The sequence below is a fragment of the Lathyrus oleraceus genome, chromosome 2 (assembly GCF_024323335.1).
Source record: "Lathyrus oleraceus cultivar Zhongwan6 chromosome 2, CAAS_Psat_ZW6_1.0, whole genome shotgun sequence".
Classification (NCBI taxonomy): Eukaryota; Viridiplantae; Streptophyta; class Magnoliopsida; order Fabales; family Fabaceae; genus Lathyrus; species Lathyrus oleraceus.
The window spans coordinates 271,023,586-271,031,595 of NC_066580.1; positions in this window are offsets into that span (position 1 = coordinate 271,023,586).

The following is an 8,010-nucleotide window of genomic DNA, read 5'->3' on the forward strand; positions in this document are numbered from 1 at the left end:
AAAGGAGGGCTGAGATTAAAACGTGGACTCGTGATCAAATGGTTGGTACCTTGCCAATGCACCACCGGAGCCCTAACTCCGATCATCTTCTCTGGTGGACCTCACCGGACTGGTCCATCCTCAACCAATCAGAAAATGAAAAGTAAGGACACTATTTTAAAGGAAAAATGCTCAGGAGCTCGAATCTGGCCTCGATTTCTTCCAATTCCAAGTATATTGAAAGATACATGGATTTAAAATTTGAGGTGCATGATCTGAGTTGCTTTGATTTGACCTCAAAGCAACTCAATCTTGTTGCCAACCAAAAATTAATCAAAATATTTAAGAATTGACGGAGAATCGAAGAAGAGAAAAATGAGAAAATTCACCTTCTGTTGGGCAGTGATGAAGCTCGGTCTGGATCTCAATTGGCTTGGTTTGCTTCTAATTTCTTGTAGGAAGTAAAATGGAAGCTCGAATGGCTTGGACTCTTGGAGTTTCAACTTCAAAACAAAAGTGAATTTGAAACTAGATTTTCAAATGAAAACCTTCAAGATTATCCTTTAATGGAGGTGAGGGTGTTTGCAGATCAAAGCTTGGGCCAAGGGTCCTTGATTATGAGCAGGAGGGCATGTATATATAGGTTCTTGCTTTTCTTTTCACACACTTTCCAAAATTGTCAAAAATAGCAACCTTGGTTGCATGGTTGCATGGGCGTCTTCAAGGCCCATTGAGTGATGCCAAAAGGTCCAAAATTATATGGTAATCAACCTGAAATGATATCATGTGATCATGCATTATGGAAATGGAAATTGGATATTGATTTCACCAAATGAAGCCATGTAAAGAACTCATGCGCAAGTCCCTCAATTCTTGTCCAAATAAAGTGATCTTGTCCTTTTTGGAAAGGTGACATCAAGGGATAAAAATTTGATGTTGAACACTTTTCTATTTGTAACTTGTATCATGATGAATTTTTAGGTGGAAGTTAGAGAAATCAAACATAGTTGAAAATTTTCTAAGTACAAATTCAAATGACAACCTCTTCCACCTTGAATAAGTTTTGCCATGAGCTCCAAATGAAAATGATTTCTTCACCAAAGTTGTAGCTCTTTCATTCCTCTTAAATTTGGTTAAAAATTTGACATCATTTGGATTGGTCATGATGGAGTTATGCATTTTAGAAGTTGAGTAAAATTGCTTGTTCAATGATGATGACCCAAAATGACCTATAATGTTTCCTCTTGGAACATGCCCTTGTAAGTGGAATTTGACATTTCTCAAAGATCAAGCGTTGGATAAGGAATCTTTAAATTGATCATTAAACTTGGATGGAATTCATATCATAAAAATTGAGCAAGTTATGGTCCTTGGAAGTTGACCTCCTAACTAGGAGACAAACAAAATGACCTATAATCTTTCAGCATACAAAATGACTTTCCAAGCAAAAATAGATCTTAATTCCAACATGAAAGTTGTTTGGAATGTCATAAAGATTAACTTTTCTCTTGGAATCATTTTCATATGACAAAAATTGTAGGAGATAGGGTCTAGGGAACCCCAGTTTTGACCAGTTGACTTTCTCTGGTCAGCCTCTTTGAACCAACTTGCAAACTTGAAGTTCTCTTATCTTTGGGACTCATGCAAGATCACATATGCTTAAGAATAAGTAAAATGAAGTATCCCTTGATATTTTTGACCAAATGTTGAAGAAAATTGTTGAGGAAGACACATAAGATACCCAGTTGAATTAGGGCTTCCAAGGCAAACAAGCTTCAAAATCTTGATGAATTCTTGATCAAAATGACAATTAAAGAACATAAGGACCCATATATGATGCTTAGAACCGTTGTGAACCTCTTATTGATTGTTATCTTGTCATGAGGGTTTCAAACCCTAGATATGAGCTTGATAAGGGACATATGGATGCGCACACTACCTATAAAAGAAATGAAATATACTAGACATATTTTTGGTATTTTGGTTAGTAAACAAAAGAAAATAAAGTATGATACAATCAAATGTGCTTGGTGATTTCTCTCAATGCAAACCCAATGAATGAGGGGTAAAGAGGATGCCAATGTGTGATCCCAAAGCCAATGAAGCATGAGGGATCTTAGGGTCAAAATTGGGGTCTTACACTTTCCTCAGGTCACATCCTTTGTCATCTTTTTGCTAAAGTAAAAAGATTTGCAACCTACAAAACACTAACACAAATAAAAATTAGATTCCTTAATTTATTATTGTTGAAAGTATAATTTTCTCATTTTCAACCTAAAAAAACAAGATAAAATGGTGATGTACCAATCCATCTACATCAGAAATAAAGTATCACACTCAATGTGATATTTCAATCTATCTACATCGAAAAAAATATCATTTTTAGTTAATCTCTTTTTTAACGTTCACTTTCTTTTTTTAAATTTCATTTGTTATTGTCTCTATTTTTCTCTCTATATGTTCACTTGATTTGCTTCACCTACACACATTTTAATTAATCATTTTTTAATTGCTTAATATTTGTGCCGAGGTATTGAAGTTTTACTTTTGCATTGATTTATATAGTCACAGAGTTTGGTAGATCTCAATGTCTTACATCAAATAAATAATAATTATTTTAATTATTAAATTTTTATAATAAATGAATTAAATTTTCAAAGCATATGGGTTATTTCTTTTTTCTTGAAGATGAAAAAGCAGTGGCATATTAAATCTAATTTTTGCTTGTGTTGTAGTTTTGTTTGTTGTAAAGCTTTTTAATTCTTTAGGGACTAAAATGTAATATTTATTGGATATGAGATCAAAGTGAAATGTTACATTAAGTTAAGGGACTCTGAGTCTAATTAAACATTTATTAAAAGACATTTCATCACGGTTCATATTAATAACAACCATGGTGATAAATGGAAGGTTACATGTTTCAAATACCAACACCAACATTTTTTTTCGTTACAAAAAGGATTTGTCTATATACTCTTATAAATATATTAAAATTAAAACATCTATCATCACGGTTAGTACTAGAAGCCATTGCGAATAATACTGACATTTTATCACGGTCTTTATTAGCAACCATGATGATAAGTTATATATATATATATATATATATATATATATATATATATATATATATATATATATATATATATATATATATATATATATAATATATATATATATATATATATATATATATATATATATATATATATATATATATATTATCAAGGTTCAACAAAAAATATATGTCCCGCTCAAAACACCAAACCCTAATATCCCTTTCTTCAACATGCAGAACTCGTCTTTCTTCTTCTTCTCCTTTTATAAGGTAATCATGTTATTCATACGCTTTATTTCATTTTTCTTTTTATAGTTTCTAATATTCATACTTTTGAAGAACTTTCAAGGTATGTCATTTCTCCATATGTTTTCTTCTGTTCGTTTTTTATTTTTGTCTCTACTTGGGTCTCTTTTTTTTTTTAAAGGGACAATTCGTGTTTACCAAATAAAAACGAAACCCTAACACTCTCTCGCACCTTTTCATTATGCCATGAATGGTATATACCACTTATTCACAAAAATCTAACATATATTCTTCATCTCTTATGGATCAAGGCAATGATCAAGAAAAGACGTTACAAAAAACTCATTTCTATTCCTTCATTTTCTCATTTCAGGTACGTACACGAGACTTTTCCATATTTTATTTTGTTGTTATATTTTGTTTTTTGTTTAAGTTTTATTGTTGTTGATATAAGTTGTATATTATTTATGATTTAGTTTTTGTTGATATATGTTGTAGGTTGTTTAAACTATGTTGTTGTTGATAAAAGTTGTATGTCATTCATGATTTAAATTTTATTGATATATATTGTATGTCGTTGATGATAAAATTTGTATGTTGTTGTTGCTTTAGTTTTTATTGTTATATGTTGCATTTTGTTTAAGGTGTATTGTTGTTGATAAATTTTGGATGTGTTTGATGATTTAATTTTTGTTGATATATGTTATTGTTGATAAAAGTTGTATGTTATTGCTAATAAAAGTTGATGTTTTTGATGGTGATTTATATGTTGTATGTTGTTGATTTTTAATGATATATCTTGTATATTGCAGCCTTCACTATGTTAAACCAACACTTATATTAGATGAGTTTATTATGGCATATGCGGTTTGAGTGTTTTACCAACCCGTCACTAACTAAATAACCTTTCAAATTGAATTAGAAATTTTTAATATAAAAAATCAAGTTATTTTAGAAAACAACTTACATTGATCAAGGTTTTTCAAGCTTTCTTCCTTTCATTCTATGTAACTTTCTCCCACTTTGCGAGTTAGAATTTGATTTAATGTTTGAAGCTCTTCATTATTTACTAGTTTAATGAACTAGTAGATAGTAAAGTGTTGGTTGAAGAGTCACAAGTATCGAACCTAATTATAACACTTAAAAAATGAACGAGATACATGATGTAAGTCATCTAACCCAAGGATATGATGTCTATATTTGATGGTAATGTTATTAATAGCCCTAAAATTAATACATATTCTCCAACTATCATCTTTCTAAGGGACTAAAATAATGGCAACAACATATGGATCTAAGTTTTCTCTTACCCGTCCTTTACTTGCCAATCCAACAACTTGTTTTTGTATCTCTTGAGTTTGTTGTGGGTTACTTTAGTTGGTTGGCCTGTTAGGAAAGGAAGCTCCCAGTATGAAGTCAATGTGATGCTCGATTCCTCTTGTGGATTGTAGCTCATTTGGTACTTATTTAGGAAATAATTCCAAAAATTCATGTAAACAAAACTCAACACAACTTGAAAATTTTAGAGTGTAAGAAAAGTTAGCTAATAAAGCCACCTTTTTGCAAATTAGCAAATATAGGGGATGTTTGTTCATGTTTGTCTCTTTAATCTTTTTTATATTTTTGCAATCATAATATCTTTCTTTTCTTTCTCACCACTCATTTTTTTGACAAGTTTTTCTTTTCCTTTTCTCTCGCTTTTTCTTTTTCTCTATTTTCTTGCTCATATTTTTTCTCATTTTCTTTTGGTCCTCTCTAACCTCGCTAGGACTCAATGGAGAAAGGATAATCTTTTTCCCATAATTGAAAAATTAAAACAAGTTTTGCTTGGTTATGCAGATGCGTGATATTTGTTAGATCCATATAATGCTAAATCACATACTAGACATATATTTAGATACGATAACACTGTAATATCATGGAGATCACAAAAGCAAGCACTTTTAGCAACTTCTTCAAATCATGGTGAATTAATTTCCCTTCATGAAGCAAGCAAAGAGTGTAGATGGTTACGATCGATAACTCAAAATATTCTTGGAGCGTCTGGTTTACCAATTGATAATAATCCAACAATTTGTATGAAGCCAATGATGCATGTGTTACCCAGATGAAATAAGGTTATATCAAAAGTGATAGAACCAAGCATATCCCTCCAAAGTTCTTCTCATTCACATAAGAAATCGAAAGAAACAAAGAGGTTAATATTCAATATATTCATTCAAGTGATAATATGGAAGATCTCTTTACAAAAGCACTTCCTACATCAATTTTCAAGAAGCATGTACAAAATATTGGAATGCGCCATCTTCGATATCTTTAAAGAGAACTAAATGTGTTATGTTGAGGGGGAACATCAAGTTGTAGTATTTTCCCATTTTTAAGGTTTTTATCCTAATGGGTTTTTCCTAATAAGGTTTTTAATGAGGAAACATATGTTCCCATAAGTATATAAATATATGTGTGTGTGTGTGTGCGCGTGTGTGTGTGTAATAAAGATTATACATAATTGAAGGTAATGGACAACAAGTTGTGTCATTATTCTTTTTTGAATAACAAAATTAATCCTTTTAAAAATTAGATTCATTGACTTAAAACACACATTATTTCTATGTTGGAGTTTTTGAACTCACTGTATAAGATCTAATATTTGTGGTGCTAAGAAAGCAAAAGTGTTAATTACAAATAATATGAATGTATATTGAATGTCAGAACACATTTTTTTCATGTTTGATCATTTTACTTGAATTGACGTTGAATATTATATGTTCCATATGAAAACTTCTTATCCTTATTCCCATCAGTGAGATAGATGGAGAGTCATGACAAAATAGAACAATGTATCAATTAAATAGTAAATTTCATTATTTTTAGTTGCAACCAAAGATAAACATGAGTCTTGAATAGTTATTAAATTTCTCAAACTTGATGTTTGACAAGCATCAATAATAAAATGCAAAGTTAAAGTTGTAAATTAAACTCTTTTTCACATTGAAGTCCATAGGATAATACTTTTAAACTAGGTTACATATAATATCAAGGTTTAAAGCCTTGTAATATTCTTGAGAGCCAATGCTCAACTTAGAGTTAACAAATCAATCTCTTGGTCACTAAATCTTCTACTCAACTCTTGTAATTGTTTGTCAATGGTAGTGAAAAATATTTCAACTATAAAATAATGCTCAATAGTTCCTGGTTGTTATCTTCAAGACGAGACCATCCAAATCTTATTGTTGAATGAACGTCATCAAGATCATGAATCTTAGTATCACTTTTTCACAAAAGGACTTCACTGAAGTAAATAATTTATCACAACCATTTTTTCCCAATTATTGAATAAGAGCTTTTGGTTTACAAACCAATTGCATAACATTAACTACATCTTGTGATTATTGTTATAAGGCTTGACAAAGGATATATGTGATCCCCATGATTTCTTTCATCATATGCAATATCAATATAATATCAAATACCTTCAAGTAATTGTAAGCACTACCAACATCTCCACGTGAAATATAACTTAATCCTTCCCTTGCAATTTTTTTTGAAATAGTAAAAGTTGCTTCTTACATATTTAACACGCTACAAATAGAAGAGAAGTGTGATCCCTAAATAATATCCCTAACTCCTCTTAAAGTATTAACTTTATTTTTACCTTTTCTAGTTACAATCTTATCAATCTCTAATAAATATTCAATTCCATTTAGTTGGAAAGCTTGTAACTCATCATGGCGCTTTGTAGAAGAACAAACAACATTGACAATAAAAGGTAGCTTATCAAAGAATTTATGAATTGGTTTAACTTCTCTTGATGCAATAACCAAGACAAGTTACAAATGATGAGAAAAACAATAAACATAATATGCATAAGGACAATCCTTTATTTATAGTGCTTGCAAATTGTTCTATTCTCTTCTCATATTTCTAGCACCAACATACCTTTGACCATATATGTTAGAGATATCAAGGTTATGCGTAAAAAGTATATCACAAAATGTTTGCTTAAGAGTTAAGTATGTGTCATTAACACATGCAAGGCAAATAAATTTCTATTGTATAAAACCATCTTAATCAACAAATATCGAAACAAGAGTTTTTTTTTCTATTTTTTAGATTCACCATGAGCTTCATCTACAAACATACAAAATTTGAATCACCAATTTCTTCATGTATATGCTTTTTACCCTACTTGAAAGAATGTACAAAGATCTATTTTTGAATTTTATATGAAGTATGTTTGCTATTAGATGGAGATTTTTTCAACGCAATTTTTACAACTTCATCATTGTAACATGCTAAGAGCTTAATCAGATGAAGAAAGTTTGTCTTTGTTTAATTATTCTTTACTTTCATTATGACCTCTAAAAGCACAAGCTTTAAAAGTTAACCAACTAATAGTGTCAGTTGAATTCTTGAGACTTAGTCGATTATTCATAATTTCAATTGAACTTCGAGATTGAATAATATTCCTAATGTGTCCATCGCTATTCAATAACACTTGACAAATTTTCATAGCATTATTGTATAGTGAATAAGGATCCTTTCCTATGTGTTTAAGAAAGGCACAATGCTTTACATTTTTAACTTTCTTCCAACCTCTAAAACATGTAGAAATGAAGGAATTTGAACTAGAACGTCTACTTGGTCCTTTTCTAAAAAGATAACAGGGTAAGCAATAAGCAACATCCTTTGTAGGTAAATATTCTAACCATGAAGGGAGAATTCTAAAT